General features: G+C 51.3%; 8 non-coding genes across 8 annotated transcripts; all 8 read left to right on the top strand.

The window, feature by feature from the left end:
• The first annotated feature begins 1,416 nt into the window (after positions 1 to 1,416).
• Positions 1,417 to 1,608, top strand: LOC132812922 (U2 spliceosomal RNA). Its single transcript, XR_009643848.1, has one exon. It is a non-coding gene; the product is annotated as a U2 spliceosomal RNA (small nuclear RNA).
• A 1,809-nt stretch (positions 1,609 to 3,417) lies between these two features.
• Positions 3,418 to 3,609, top strand: LOC132812921 (U2 spliceosomal RNA). Its single transcript, XR_009643847.1, has one exon. It is a non-coding gene; the product is annotated as a U2 spliceosomal RNA (small nuclear RNA).
• Positions 3,610 to 5,417: 1,808 nt separating this feature from the next.
• On the top strand, positions 5,418 to 5,609 carry LOC132812920 (U2 spliceosomal RNA). Its single transcript, XR_009643846.1, has one exon. It is a non-coding gene; the product is annotated as a U2 spliceosomal RNA (small nuclear RNA).
• A 1,809-nt stretch (positions 5,610 to 7,418) lies between these two features.
• On the top strand, positions 7,419 to 7,610 carry LOC132812919 (U2 spliceosomal RNA). The gene has a single exon (XR_009643845.1). It is a non-coding gene; the product is annotated as a U2 spliceosomal RNA (small nuclear RNA).
• Positions 7,611 to 9,395: 1,785 nt separating this feature from the next.
• Positions 9,396 to 9,587, top strand: LOC132812934 (U2 spliceosomal RNA). Its single transcript, XR_009643859.1, has one exon. It is a non-coding gene; the product is annotated as a U2 spliceosomal RNA (small nuclear RNA).
• Positions 9,588 to 11,396: 1,809 nt separating this feature from the next.
• Positions 11,397 to 11,588, top strand: LOC132812918 (U2 spliceosomal RNA). Its single transcript, XR_009643844.1, has one exon. It is a non-coding gene; the product is annotated as a U2 spliceosomal RNA (small nuclear RNA).
• Positions 11,589 to 13,381: 1,793 nt separating this feature from the next.
• LOC132812917 (U2 spliceosomal RNA) lies at positions 13,382 to 13,573 on the top strand. Its single transcript, XR_009643843.1, has one exon. It is a non-coding gene; the product is annotated as a U2 spliceosomal RNA (small nuclear RNA).
• A 1,812-nt stretch (positions 13,574 to 15,385) lies between these two features.
• Positions 15,386 to 15,577, top strand: LOC132812916 (U2 spliceosomal RNA). The gene has a single exon (XR_009643842.1). It is a non-coding gene; the product is annotated as a U2 spliceosomal RNA (small nuclear RNA).
• Positions 15,578 to 15,879: the final 302 nt, after the last annotated feature.

The following is a 15,879-nucleotide window of genomic DNA, read 5'->3' as shown; positions in this document are numbered from 1 at the left end:
GCTGTAATTTCAAAGAACCCCGTTGGGCTGAACCTGGTGTTGTGGGATTTTTAACACAGTCAAATCAGGTTGTGGGATCCCATGACTCAGCCAATGTCAAATGGCTATCAGATCAGCCCCCACAGCCCCATCCCACCCCCCCCCCCACCCCGAGGCAACAAATTTATCCTAATATTTTCTTGAACAAGGAAGAAATGTCTTTAGTCTGTTTCCTGAATAGAGTGAAACCCCCATCTCTGTTTTGTTTCTTCGCAAACTACTGTACGGAAGCGACCTGCTTTAGTAGCTACGTCTGTACGTAAAGATTATTCACGCAGACGATCGCCCAAGGCTGGAACTGGCTTCAGCTCCCTGGTGCCACCAGGCAGCCGTACTAACCACTGATCCACTGTGCCACCCGTACGATTTGGAACGATTTGTCATCATTTGCGGTGCAAGTAGCGAAACAGTTGTCAGTTTGTCAACTGGGTCGGATTATAATGTTGTCAGCGATCTGCAGCAATGTGAACGGAGATGTCGAATCGAGCTGCTGGTGGTGATGAGGCGCGCTTGCAGCGTGACATGTTTACACGGGGAGATCAGCTCCCTCCCCATTCTCCACAGAGAGTCGGATACAAGTAGAGAGGATATTGAAAGTGGACGATAAAGAAAGGGTGCACGGACGTAATTCGCTTTTCGCAACTTTTCGGATTGATGCGGAATGCCGAGGAGCGAATCCTGTACGTGAGGGAAACGATGATTGGCATTTATGGGCAAGCTACACCAACACAAGGGGAGGCAATGAATAGGATCTTTCCGTCAAGGCCAACATTTCTCGCCCATGCCGAGATCAGCCTGGTGGTGAGCTGCTCTCTCGAACCGCTGCAGTCCAAGTGCTGTCGGTAGCCCCGCGATGCTGTTTGGGCGGGGATTCCCGATTTTGACCCGGTAACACCGGAGGAACAAGGACATATTTGCAATTCAGGACAGCGAGTGCCTCGGCGGGGGGAGAACTTGCGAATGGTGGTGTTCCCGTGGATCTGCTGCCGTCATCCTTCGAGGCTGCGTTGGCCATGGGTTTGCAAGGTGCTGCCTGAGGAATTCTGGTGAATCTTGTAGATGCCGGGGGAATGAATGACCCTGCCGCCGCCGCTGTCCCCGATCACCGGGAGAAACCTCTCTGCAGTCGACCTGACGTGCGGTGGCTCCGGCCCGTGCCATCTGATTGGTCGTCAGCGCGACCTACGCGGCTACGTAACAGATGGACAGAAAAGCACGGGGAAAGCACAGCGACTGCTGCAGAGTGATCTTCCGGTCTGGTTGGATATCTTGGAAGGAAGGTAGACGGTAAGGGAATAAAGGAACTTTGAATATCATCAAACTGATGGAAAGGATAGTCGGCAAATATGACCTCCACCGTTGGAGTATTAATGTGCTATCGCTTCTCGGCCTTTTGGCTTGGAATATGTGTAGTTTCTGTTCTTATCAGTTTAATCGCTGATATCTCCCGAAGGTGGGAGTGTTTGTATTAAATGGATTTTTGGAGCAGGGAGATGGCTTAAGGGCTTGCTCTGTCCTCTCCATGTATCAGCCTGGTATTGCAGTGTTTCCAGGAATGGTGCACCCAACGCTTACCCAAGTTCAAAAGCAGGTGAATGCAATGTGAATCTCTTGCCTTTGCTAGTTTGCCGTGTTGATGGCAGTCAGTGATTGTTGCATCTATTGTCTTTTCAGTTGCAGGAAACTATCGTCTTTTGTTACGGGTTTTCTGTCTTATGAACCTGCTCTGCAGTTACCTGATGAAGGTGCAGCACGCTGAAAGCCAGGACAGGGGTAACCCCAACGTGCTACAGGGAACATTCTGGAACCAGGGGCCTGCCAGGAAGGTAACTTGCCAATTTGAATGAATGGATTTGCCCTTGTCTGCCGTTTTGGGCTTCTGCGGTCGTTCTTGGAACGTATCCCACCGATGGTACGGCGGTGGCGGGGGGTGGGGTGACGGCTGTAATTTCAAAGAACCCCGTTGGGCTGAACCCTGGTGTTGTGGGATTTTTAACACAGTCAAATCAGGTTGTGGGATCCCATGACTCAGCCAATGTCAAATGGCTATCAGATCAGCCCCCACAGCCCCTTCCCAACCCCCCCGCCCCCCCCCCCCCCGAGGCAACAAATTTATCCTAATATTTTCTTGAACAAGAAAGAAATGTCTTTGGTCTGTTTCCTGAATAGAGTGAAACCCCCATCTCTGTTTGTTTCTTCGCAAACTACTGTACGGAAGCGACCTGCTTTAGTAGCTACGTCTGCACGTAAAGATTATTCACGCAGACGATCGCCCAAGGCTGGAACTGGCTTCAGCTCCCTGGTGCCACCAGGCAGCCGTACTAACCACTGATCCACTGTGCCACCCGTACGATTTGGAACGATTTGTCATCATTTGCGGTGCAAGTAGCGAAACAGTTGTCAGTTTGTCAACTGGGTCGGATTATAATGTTGTCAGCGATCTGCAGCAATGTGAACGGAGATGTCGAATCGAGCTGCTGGTGGTGATGAGGCACGCTTGCAGCGTGACATGTTTACACGGGGAGATCAGCTCCCTCCCCATTCTCCACAGAGAGTCGGATACAAGTAGAGAGGATATTGAAAGTGGACGATAAAGAAAGGGTGCACGGACGTAATTCGCTTTTCGCAACTTTTCGGATTGATGCGGAATGCCGAGGAGCGAATCCTGTACGTGAGGGAAACGATGATTGGCATTTATGGGCAAGCTACACCAACACAAGGGGAGGCAATGAATAGGATCTTTCCGTCAAGGCCAACATTTCTCGCCCATGCCGAGATCAGCCTGGTGGTGAGCTGCTCTCTCGAACCGCTGCAGTCCAAGTGCTGTCGGTAGCCCCGCGATGCTGTTTGGGCGGGGATTCCCGATTTTGACCCGGTAACACCGGAGGAACAAGGACATATTTGCAATTCAGGACAGCGAGTGCCTCGGCGCGGGGGAGAACTTGCGAATGGTGGTGTTCCCGTGGATCTGCTGCCGTCATCCTTCGAGGCTGCGTTGGCCATGGGTTTACAAGGTGCTGCCTGAGGAATTCTGGTGAATCTTGTAGATGCCGGGGGAATGAATGACCCTGCCGGGGAAATGAATGACCCTGCCGCCGCCGCTGTCCCCGATCACCGGGAGAAACCTCTCTGCAGTCGACCTGACGTGCAGTGGCTCCGGCCCGTGCCATCTGATTGGTCGTCAGCGCGACCTACGCGGCTACGTAACAGAAAACCACGGGTAAAGCACAGCGACTGCTGCAGAGTGATCTTCCGGTCTGGTTGGATATCTTGGAAGGAAGGTAGACGGTAAGGGAATAAAGGAACTTTGAATATCATCAAACTGATGGAAAGGATAGTCGGCAAATATGACCTCCACCGTTGGAGTATTAATGTGCTATCGCTTCTCGGCCTTTTGGCTTGGAATATGTGTAGTTTCTGTTCTTATCAGTTTAATCGCTGATATCTCCCGAAGGTGGGAGTGTTTGTATTAAATGGATTTTTGGAGCAGGGAGATGGCTTAAGGGCTTGCTCTGTCCTCTCCATGTATCAGCCTGGTATTGCAGTGTTTCCAGGAATGGTGCACCCAACGCTTACCCAAGTTCAAAAGCAGGTGAATGCAATGTGAATCTCTTGCCTTTGCTAGTTTGCCGTGTTGATGGCAGTCAGTGATTGTTGCATCTATTGTCTTTTCAGTTGCAGGAAACTATCGTCTTTTGTTACGGGTTTTCTGTCTTATGAACCTGCTCTGCAGTTACCTGATGAAGGTGCAGCACGCTGAAAGCCAGGACAGGGGTAACCCCAACGTGCTACAGGGAACATTCTGGAACCAGGGGCCTGCCAGGAAGGTAACTTGCCAATTTGAATGAATGGATTTGCCCTTGTCTGCCGTTTTGGGCTTCTGCGGTCGTTCTTGGAACGTATCCCACCGATGGTACGGCGGTGGCGGGGGGTGGGGTGACTGCTGTAATTTCAAAGAACCCCGTTGGGCTGAACCCTGGTGTTGTGGGATTTTTAACACAGTCAAATCAGGTTGTGGGATCCCATGACTCAGCCAATGTCAAATGGCTATCAGATCAGCCCCCACAGCCCCTTCCCAACCCCCGCCTCCCCCCCCAACCCCGAGGCAACAAATTTATCCTAATATTTTCTTGAACAAGAAAGAAATGTCTTTGGTCTGTTTCCTGAATAGAGTGAAACCCCCATCTCTGTTTGTTTCTTCGCAAACTACTGTACGGAAGCGACCTGCTTTAGTAGCTACGTCTGCACGTAAAGATTATTCACGCAGACGATCGCCCAAGGCTGGAACTGGCTTCAGCTCCCTGGTGCCACCAGGCAGCCGTACTAACCACTGATCCACTGTGCCACCCGTACGATTTGGAACGATTTGTCATCATTTGCGGTGCAAGTAGCGAAACAGTTGTCAGTTTGTCAACTGGGTCGGATTATAATGTTGTCAGCGATCTGCAGCAATGTGAACGGAGATGTCGAATCGAGCTGCTGGTGGTGATGAGGCACGCTTGCAGCGTGACATGTTTACACGGGGAGATCAGCTCCCTCCCCATTCTCCACAGAGAGTCGGATACAAGTAGAGAGGATATTGAAAGTGGACGATAAAGAAAGGGTGCACGGACGTAATTCGCTTTTCGCAACTTTTCGGATTGATGCGGAATGCCGAGGAGCGAATCCTGTACGTGAGGGAAACGATGATTGGCATTTATGGGCAAGCTACACCAACACAAGGGGAGGCAATGAATAGGATCTTTCCGTCAAGGCCAACATTTCTCGCCCATGCCGAGATCAGCCTGGTGGTGAGCTGCTCTCTCGAACCGCTGCAGTCCAAGTGCTGTCGGTAGCCCCGCGATGCTGTTTGGGCGGGGATTCCCGATTTTGACCCGGTAACACCGGAGGAACAAGGACATATTTGCAATTCAGGACAGCGAGTGCCTCGGCGGGGGGAGAACTTGCGAATGGTGGTGTTCCCGTGGATCTGCTGCCGTCATCCTTCGAGGCTGCGTTGGCCATGGGTTTACAAGGTGCTGCCTGAGGAATTCTGGTGAATCTTGTAGATGCCGGGGGAATGAATGACCCTGCCGGGGAATGAATGACCCTGCCGCCGCCGCTGTCCCCGATCACCGGGAGAAACCTCTCTGCAGTCGACCTGACGTGCAGTGGCTCCGGCCCGTGCCATCTGATTGGTCGTCAGCGCGACCTACGCGGCTACGTAACAGAAAAGCACGGGGAAAGCACAGCGACTGCTGCAGAGTGATCTTCCGGTCTGGTTGGATATCTTGGAAGGAAGGTAGACGGTAAGGGAATAAAGGAACTTTGAATATCATCAAACTGATGGAAAGGATAGTCGGCAAATATGACCTCCACCGTTGGAGTATTAATGTGCTATCGCTTCTCGGCCTTTTGGCTTGGAATATGTGTAGTTTCTGTTCTTATCAGTTTAATCGCTGATATCTCCCGAAGGTGGGAGTGTTTGTATTAAATGGATTTTTGGAGCAGGGAGATGGCTTAAGGGCTTGCTCTGTCCTCTCCATGTATCAGCCTGGTATTGCAGTGTTTCCAGGAATGGTGCACCCAACGCTTACCCAAGTTCAAAAGCAGGTGAATGCAATGTGAATCTCTTGCCTTTGCTAGTTTGCCGTGTTGATGGCAGTCAGTGATTGTTGCATCTATTGTCTTTTCAGTTGCAGGAAACTATCGTCTTTTGTTACGGGTTTTCTGTCTTATGAACCTGCTCTGCAGTTACCTGATGAAGGTGCAGCACGCTGAAAGCCAGGACAGGGGTAACCCCAACGTGCTACAGGGAACATTCTGGAACCAGGGGCCTGCCAGGAAGGTAACTTGCCAATTTGAATGAATGGATTTGCCCTTGTCTGCCGTTTTGGGCTTCTGCGGTCGTTCTTGGAACGTATCCCACCGATGGTACGGCGGTGGCGGGGGGTGGGGTGACTGCTGTAATTTCAAAGAACCCCGTTGGGCTGAACCTGGTGTTGTGGGATTTTTAACACAGTCAAATCAGGTTGTGGGATCCCATGACTCAGCCAATGTCAAATGGCTATCAGATCAGCCCCCACAGCCCCTTCCCAACCCCCCGCCCTCCCCCCCACCCCGAGGCAACAAATTTATCCTAATATTTTCTTGAACAAGAAAGAAATGTCTTTGGTCTGTTTCCTGAATAGAGTGAAACCCCCATCTCTGTTTGTTTCTTCGCAAACTACTGTACGGAAGCGACCTGCTTTAGTAGCTACGTCTGCACGTAAAGATTATTCACGCAGACGATCGCCCAAGGCTGGAACTGGCTTCAGCTCCCTGGTGCCACCAGGCAGCCGTACTAACCACTGATCCACTGTGCCACCCGTACGATTTGGAACGATTTGTCATCATTTGCGGTGCAAGTAGCGAAACAGTTGTCAGTTTGTCAACTGGGTCGGATTATAATGTTGTCAGCGATCTGCAGCAATGTGAACGGAGATGTCGAATCGAGCTGCTGGTGGTGATGAGGCACGCTTGCAGCGTGACATGTTTACACGGGGAGATCAGCTCCCTCCCCATTCTCCACAGAGAGTCGGATACAAGTAGAGAGGATATTGAAAGTGGACGATAAAGAAAGGGTGCACGGACGTAATTCGCTTTTCGCAACTTTTCGGATTGATGCGGAATGCCGAGGAGCGAATCCTGTACGTGAGGGAAACGATGATTGGCATTTATGGGCAAGCTACACCAACACAAGGGGAGGCAATGAATAGGATCTTTCCGTCAAGGCCAACATTTCTCGCCCATGCCGAGATCAGCCTGGTGGTGAGCTGCTCTCTCGAACCGCTGCAGTCCAAGTGCTGTCGGTAGCCCCGCGATGCTGTTTGGGCGGGGATTCCCGATTTTGACCCGGTAACACCGGAGGAACAAGGACATATTTGCAATTCAGGACAGCGAGTGCCTCGGCGCGGGGGAGAACTTGCGAATGGTGGTGTTCCCGTGGATCTGCTGCCGTCATCCTTCGAGGCTGCGTTGGCCATGGGTTTACAAGGTGCTGCCTGAGGAATTCTGGTGAATCTTGTAGATGCCGGGGGAATGAATGACCCTGCCGGGGAAATGAATGACCCTGCCGCCGCCGCTGTCCCCGATCACCGGGAGAAACCTCTCTGCAGTCGACCTGACGTGCAGTGGCTCCGGCCCGTGCCATCTGATTGGTCGTCAGCGCGACCTACGCGGCTACGTAACAGAAAACCACGGGTAAAGCACAGCGACTGCTGCAGAGTGATCTTCCGGTCTGGTTGGATATCTTGGAAGGAAGGTAGACGGTAAGGGAATAAAGGAACTTTGAATATCATCAAACTGATGGAAAGGATAGTCGGCAAATATGACCTCCACCGTTGGAGTATTAATGTGCTATCGCTTCTCGGCCTTTTGGCTTGGAATATGTGTAGTTTCTGTTCTTATCAGTTTAATCGCTGATATCTCCCGAAGGTGGGAGTGTTTGTATTAAATGGATTTTTGGAGCAGGGAGATGGCTTAAGGGCTTGCTCTGTCCTCTCCATGTATCAGCCTGGTATTGCAGTGTTTCCAGGAATGGTGCACCCAACGTCTACCCAAGTTCAAAAGCAGGTGAATGCAATGTGAATCTCTTGCCTTTGCTCGTTTGCCGTGTTGATGGCAGTCAGTGATTGTTGCATCTATTGTCTTTTCAGTTGCAGGAAACTATCGTCTTTTGTTACGGGTTTTCTGTCTTATGAACCTGCTCTGCAGTTACCTGATGAAGGTGCAGCACGCTGAAAGCCAGTACAGGGGTAACCCCAACGTGCTACAGGGAACATTCTGGAACCAGGGGCCTGCCAGGAAGGTAACTTGCCAATTTGAATGAATGGATTTGACCTTGTCTGCCGTTTTGGGCTTCTGCGGTCGTTCTTGGAACGTATCCCACCGATGGTACGGCGGTGGCGGGGGGTGGGGTGACTGCTGTAATTTCAAAGAACCCCGTTGGGCTGAAACCTGGTGTTGTGGGATTTTTAACACAGTCAAATCAGGTTGTGGGATCCCATGACTCAGCCAATGTCAAATGGCTATCAGATCAGCCCCCACAGCCCCGTGCCCAACCCCCCCCCCCCCACCCCGAGGCAACAAATTTATCCTAATATTTTCTTGAACAAGGAAGAAATGTCTTTAGTCTGTTTCCTGAATAGAGTGAAACCCCCATCTCTGTTTTGTTTCTTCGCAAACTACTGTACGGAAGCGACCTGCTTTAGTAGCTACGTCTGTACGTAAAGATTATTCACGCAGACGATCGCCCAAGGCTGGAACTGGCTTCAGCTCCCTGGTGCCACCAGGCAGCCGTACTAACCACTGATCCACTGTGCCACCCGTACGATTTGGAACGATTTGTCATCATTTGCGGTGCAAGTAGCGAAACAGTTGTCAGTTTGTCAACTGGGTCGGATTATAATGTTGTCAGCGATCTGCAGCAATGTGAACGGAGATGTCGAATCGAGCTGCTGGTGGTGATGAGGCGCGCTTGCAGCGTGACATGTTTACACGGGGAGATCAGCTCCCTCCCCATTCTCCACAGAGAGTCGGATACAAGTAGAGAGGATATTGAAAGTGGACGATAAAGAAAGGGTGCACGGACGTAATTCGCTTTTCGCAACTTTTCGGATTGATGCGGAATGCCGAGGAGCGAATCCTGTACGTGAGGGAAACGATGATTGGCATTTATGGGCAAGCTACACCAACACAAGGGGAGGCAATGAATAGGATCTTTCCGTCAAGGCCAACATTTCTCGCCCATGCCGAGATCAGCCTGGTGGTGAGCTGCTCTCTCGAACCGCTGCAGTCCAAGTGCTGTCGGTAGCCCCGCGATGCTGTTTGGGCGGGGATTCCCGATTTTGACCCGGTAACACCGGAGGAACAAGGACATATTTGCAATTCAGGACAGCGAGTGCCTCGGCGGGGGGAGAACTTGCGAATGGTGGTGTTCCCGTGGATCTGCTGCCGTCATCCTTCGAGGCTGCGTTGGCCATGGGTTTGCAAGGTGCTGCCTGAGGAATTCTGGTGAATCTTGTAGATGCCGGGGGAATGAATGACCCTGCCGCCGCCGCTGTCCCCGATCACCGGGAGAAACCTCTCTGCAGTCGACCTGACGTGCGGTGGCTCCGGCCCGTGCCATCTGATTGGTCGTCAGCGCGACCTACGCGGCTACGTAACAGAAAAGCACGGGGAAAGCACAGCGACTGCTGCAGAGTGATCTTCCGGTCTGGTTGGATATCTTGGAAGGAAGGTAGACGGTAAGGGAATAAAGGAACTTTGAATATCATCAAACTGATGGAAAGGATAGTCGGCAAATATGACCTCCACCGTTGGAGTATTAATGTGCTATCGCTTCTCGGCCTTTTGGCTTGGAATATGTGTAGTTTCTGTTCTTATCAGTTTAATCGCTGATATCTCCCGAGGGTGGGAGTGTTTGTATTAAATGGATTTTTGGAGCAGGGAGATGGCTTAAGGGCTTGCTCTGTCCTCTCCATGTATCAGCCTGGTATTGCAGTGTTTCCAGGAATGGTGCACCCAACGCTTACCCAAGTTCAAAAGCAGGTGAATGCAATGTGAATCTCTTGCCTTTGCTAGTTTGCCGTGTTGATGGCAGTCAGTGATTGTTGCATCTATTGTCTTTTCAGTTGCAGGAAACTATCGTCTTTTGTTACGGGTTTTCTGTCTTATGAACCTGCTCTGCAGTTACCTGATGAAGGTGCAGCACGCTGAAAGCCAGGACAGGGGTAACCCCAACGTGCTACAGGGAACATTCTGGAACCAGGGGCCTGCCAGGAAGGTAACTTGCCAATTTGAATGAATGGATTTGCCCTTGTCTGCCGTTTTGGGCTTCTGCGGTCGTTCTTGGAACGTATCCCACCGATGGTACGGCGGTGGCGGGGGGTGGGGTGACTGCTGTAATTTCAAAGAACCCCGTTGGGCTGAACCCTGGTGTTGTGGGATTTTTAACACAGTCAAATCAGGTTGTGGGATCCCATGACTCAGCCAATGTCAAATGGCTATCAGATCAGCCCCCACAGCCCCTTCCCAACCCCCGCCTCCCCCCCCAACCCCGAGGCAACAAATTTATCCTAATATTTTCTTGAACAAGAAAGAAATGTCTTTGGTCTGTTTCCTGAATAGAGTGAAACCCCCATCTCTGTTTGTTTCTTCGCAAACTACTGTACGGAAGCGACCTGCTTTAGTAGCTACGTCTGCACGTAAAGATTATTCACGCAGACGATCGCCCAAGGCTGGAACTGGCTTCAGCTCCCTGGTGCCACCAGGCAGCCGTACTAACCACTGATCCACTGTGCCACCCGTACGATTTGGAACGATTTGTCATCATTTGCGGTGCAAGTAGCGAAACAGTTGTCAGTTTGTCAACTGGGTCGGATTATAATGTTGTCAGCGATCTGCAGCAATGTGAACGGAGATGTCGAATCGAGCTGCTGGTGGTGATGAGGCACGCTTGCAGCGTGACATGTTTACACGGGGAGATCAGCTCCCTCCCCATTCTCCACAGAGAGTCGGATACAAGTAGAGAGGATATTGAAAGTGGACGATAAAGAAAGGGTGCACGGACGTAATTCGCTTTTCGCAACTTTTCGGATTGATGCGGAATGCCGAGGAGCGAATCCTGTACGTGAGGGAAACGATGATTGGCATTTATGGGCAAGCTACACCAACACAAGGGGAGGCAATGAATAGGATCTTTCCGTCAAGGCCAACATTTCTCGCCCATGCCGAGATCAGCCTGGTGGTGAGCTGCTCTCTCGAACCGCTGCAGTCCAAGTGCTGTCGGTAGCCCCGCGATGCTGTTTGGGCGGGGATTCCCGATTTTGACCCGGTAACACCGGAGGAACAAGGACATATTTGCAATTCAGGACAGCGAGTGCCTCGGCGGGGGGAGAACTTGCGAATGGTGGTGTTCCCGTGGATCTGCTGCCGTCATCCTTCGAGGCTGCGTTGGCCATGGGTTTACAAGGTGCTGCCTGAGGAATTCTGGTGAATCTTGTAGATGCCGGGGGAATGAATGACCCTGCCGGGGAAATGAATGACCCTGCCGCCGCCGCTGTCCCCGATCACCGGGAGAAACCTCTCTGCAGTCGACCTGACGTGCAGTGGCTCCGGCCCGTGCCATCTGATTGGTCGTCAGCGCGACCTACGCGGCTACGTAACAGAAAACCACGGGTAAAGCACAGCGACTGCTGCAGAGTGATCTTCCGGTCTGGTTGGATATCTTGGAAGGAAGGTAGACGGTAAGGGAATAAAGGAACTTTGAATATCATCAAACTGATGGAAAGGATAGTCGGCAAATATGACCTCCACCGTTGGAGTATTAATGTGCTATCGCTTCTCGGCCTTTTGGCTTGGAATATGTGTAGTTTCTGTTCTTATCAGTTTAATCGCTGATATCTCCCGAAGGTGGGAGTGTTTGTATTAAATGGATTTTTGGAGCAGGGAGATGGCTTAAGGGCTTGCTCTGTCCTCTCCATGTATCAGCCTGGTATTGCAGTGTTTCCAGGAATGGTGCACCCAACGTCTACCCAAGTTCAAAAGCAGGTGAATGCAATGTGAATCTCTTGCCTTTGCTCGTTTGCCGTGTTGATGGCAGTCAGTGATTGTTGCATCTATTGTCTTTTCAGTTGCAGGAAACTATCGTCTTTTGTTACGGGTTTTCTGTCTTATGAACCTGCTCTGCAGTTACCTGATGAAGGTGCAGCACGCTGAAAGCCAGGACAGGGGTAACCCCAACGTGCTACAGGGAACATTCTGGAACCAGGGGCCTGCCAGGAAGGTAACTTGCCAATTTGAATGAATGGATTTGACCTTGTCTGCCGTTTTGGGCTTCTGCGGTCGTTCTTGGAACGTATCCCACCGATGGTACGGCGGTGGCGGGGGGGTGGGGTGACTGCTGTAATTTCAAAGAACCCCGTTGGGCTGAAACCTGGTGTTGTGGGATTTTTAACACAGTCAAATCAGGTTGTGGGATCCCATGACTCAGCCAATGTCAAATGGCTATCAGATCAGCCCCCACAGCCCCTTCCCAACCCCCCCCCCCCACCCCGAGGCAACAAATTTATCCTAATATTTTCTTGAACAAGGAAGAAATGTCTTTAGTCTGTTTCCTGAATAGAGTGAAACCCCCATCTCTGTTTTGTTTCTTCGCAAACTACTGTACGGAAGCGACCTGCTTTAGTAGCTACGTCTGTACGTAAAGATTATTCACGCAGACGATCGCCCAAGGCTGGAACTGGCTTCAGCTCCCTGGTGCCACCAGGCAGCCGTACTAACCACTGATCCACTGTGCCACCCGTACGATTTGGAACGATTTGTCATCATTTGCGGTGCAAGTAGCGAAACAGTTGTCAGTTTGTCAACTGGGTCGGATTATAATGTTGTCAGCGATCTGCAGCAATGTGAACGGAGATGTCGAATCGAGCTGCTGGTGGTGATGAGGCGCGCTTGCAGCGTGACATGTTTACACGGGGAGATCAGCTCCCTCCCCATTCTCCACAGAGAGTCGGATACAAGTAGAGAGGATATTGAAAGTGGACGATAAAGAAAGGGTGCACGGACGTAATTCGCTTTTCGCAACTTTTCGGATTGATGCGGAATGCCGAGGAGCGAATCCTGTACGTGAGGGAAACGATGATTGGCATTTATGGGCAAGCTACACCAACACAAGGGGAGGCAATGAATAGGATCTTTCCGTCAAGGCCAACATTTCTCGCCCATGCCGAGATCAGCCTGGTGGTGAGCTGCTCTCTCGAACCGCTGCAGTCCAAGTGCTGTCGGTAGCCCCGCGATGCTGTTTGGGCGGGGATTCCCGATTTTGACCCGGTAACACCGGAGGAACAAGGACATATTTGCAATTCAGGACAGCGAGTGCCTCGGCGGGGGGGAGAACTTGCGAATGGTGGTGTTCCCGTGGATCTGCTGCCGTCATCCTTCGAGGCTGCGTTGGCCATGGGTTTGCAAGGTGCTGCCTGAGGAATTCTGGTGAATCTTGTAGATGCCGGGGGAATGAATGACCCTGCCGCCGCCGCTGTCCCCGATCACCGGGAGAAACCTCTCTGCAGTCGACCTGACGTGCGGTGGCTCCGGCCCGTGCCATCTGATTGGTCGTCAGCGCGACCTACGCGGCTACGTAACAGATGGACAGAAAAGCACGGGGAAAGCACAGCGACTGCTGCAGAGTGATCTTCCGGTCTGGTTGGATATCTTGGAAGGAAGGTAGACGGTAAGGGAATAAAGGAACTTTGAATATCATCAAACTGATGGAAAGGATAGTCGGCAAATATGACCTCCACCGTTGGAGTATTAATGTGCTATCGCTTCTCGGCCTTTTGGCTTGGAATATGTGTAGTTTCTGTTCTTATCAGTTTAATCGCTGATATCTCCCGAAGGTGGGAGTGTTTGTATTAAATGGATTTTTGGAGCAGGGAGATGGCTTAAGGGCTTGCTCTGTCCTCTCCATGTATCAGCCTGGTATTGCAGTGTTTCCAGGAATGGTGCACCCAACGCTTACCCAAGTTCAAAAGCAGGTGAATGCAATGTGAATCTCTTGCCTTTGCTAGTTTGCCGTGTTGATGGCAGTCAGTGATTGTTGCATCTATTGTCTTTTCAGTTGCAGGAAACTATCGTCTTTTGTTACGGGTTTTCTGTCTTATGAACCTGCTCTGCAGTTACCTGATGAAGGTGCAGCACGCTGAAAGCCAGGACAGGGGTAACCCCAACGTGCTACAGGGAACATTCTGGAACCAGGGGCCTGCCAGGAAGGTAACTTGCCAATTTGAATGAATGGATTTGCCCTTGTCTGCCGTTTTGGGCTTCTGCGGTCGTTCTTGGAACGTATCCCACCGATGGTACGGCGGTGGCGGGGGGTGGGGTGACTGCTGTAATTTCAAAGAACCCCGTTGGGCTGAACCCTGGTGTTGTGGGATTTTTAACACAGTCAAATCAGGTTGTGGGATCCCATGACTCAGCCAATGTCAAATGGCTATCAGATCAGCCCCCACAGCCCCTTCCCAACCCCCCCGCCTCCCCCCCCAACCCCGAGGCAACAAATTTATCCTAATATTTTCTTGAACAAGAAAGAAATGTCTTTGGTCTGTTTCCTGAATAGAGTGAAACCCCCATCTCTGTTTGTTTCTTCGCAAACTACTGTACGGAAGCGACCTGCTTTAGTAGCTACGTCTGCACGTAAAGATTATTCACGCAGACGATCGCCCAAGGCTGGAACTGGCTTCAGCTCCCTGGTGCCACCAGGCAGCCGTACTAACCACTGATCCACTGTGCCACCCGTACGATTTGGAACGATTTGTCATCATTTGCGGTGCAAGTAGCGAAACAGTTGTCAGTTTGTCAACTGGGTCGGATTATAATGTTGTCAGCGATCTGCAGCAATGTGAACGGAGATGTCGAATCGAGCTGCTGGTGGTGATGAGGCACGCTTGCAGCGTGACATGTTTACACGGGGAGATCAGCTCCCTCCCCATTCTCCACAGAGAGTCGGATACAAGTAGAGAGGATATTGAAAGTGGACGATAAAGAAAGGGTGCACGGACGTAATTCGCTTTTCGCAACTTTTCGGATTGATGCGGAATGCCGAGGAGCGAATCCTGTACGTGAGGGAAACGATGATTGGCATTTATGGGCAAGCTACACCAACACAAGGGGAGGCAATGAATAGGATCTTTCCGTCAAGGCCAACATTTCTCGCCCATGCCGAGATCAGCCTGGTGGTGAGCTGCTCTCTCGAACCGCTGCAGTCCAAGTGCTGTCGGTAGCCCCGCGATGCTGTTTGGGCGGGGATTCCCGATTTTGACCCGGTAACACCGGAGGAACAAGGACATATTTGCAATTCAGGACAGCGAGTGCCTCGGCGCGGGGGAGAACTTGCGAATGGTGGTGTTCCCGTGGATCTGCTGCCGTCATCCTTCGAGGCTGCGTTGGCCATGGGTTTACAAGGTGCTGCCTGAGGAATTCTGGTGAATCTTGTAGATGCCGGGGGAATGAATGACCCTGCCGGGGAAATGAATGACCCTGCCGCCGCCGCTGTCCCCGATCACCGGGAGAAACCTCTCTGCAGTCGACCTGACGTGCAGTGGCTCCGGCCCGTGCCATCTGATTGGTCGTCAGCGCGACCTACGCGGCTACGTAACAGAAAAGCACGGGGAAAGCACAGCGACTGCTGCAGAGTGATCTTCCGGTCTGGTTGGATATCTTGGAAGGAAGGTAGACGGTAAGGGAATAAAGGAACTTTGAATATCATCAAACTGATGGAAAGGATAGTCGGCAAATATGACCTCCACCGTTGGAGTATTAATGTGCTATCGCTTCTCGGCCTTTTGGCTTGGAATATGTGTAGTTTCTGTTCTTATCAGTTTAATCGCTGATATCTCCCGAAGGTGGGAGTGTTTGTATTAAATGGATTTTTGGAGCAGGGAGATGGCTTAAGGGCTTGCTCTGTCCTCTCCATGTATCAGCCTGGTATTGCAGTGTTTCCAGGAATGGTGCACCCAACGCTTACCCAAGTTCAAAAGCAGGTGAATGCAATGTGAATCTCTTGCCTTTGCTAGTTTGCCGTGTTGATGGCAGTCAGTGATTGTTGCATCTATTGTCTTTTCAGTTGCAGGAAACTATCGTCTTTTGTTACGGGTTTTCTGTCTTATGAACCTGCTCTGCAGTTACCTGATGAAGGTGCAGCACGCTGAAAGCCAGGACAGGGGTAACCCCAACGTGCTACAGGGAACATTCTGGAACCAGGGGCCTGCCAGGAAGGTAACTTGCCAATTTGAATGAATGGATTTGCCCTTGTCTGCCGTT

This window comes from Hemiscyllium ocellatum, unplaced genomic scaffold (genome assembly GCF_020745735.1).
Source record: "Hemiscyllium ocellatum isolate sHemOce1 unplaced genomic scaffold, sHemOce1.pat.X.cur. scaffold_3133_pat_ctg1, whole genome shotgun sequence".
In the NCBI taxonomy this organism is placed as follows: Eukaryota; Metazoa; Chordata; class Chondrichthyes; order Orectolobiformes; family Hemiscylliidae; genus Hemiscyllium; species Hemiscyllium ocellatum.
The sequence above is the reverse complement of the archived record's forward strand: the minus strand, read 5'-3'. Positions and strand labels throughout refer to the sequence as shown.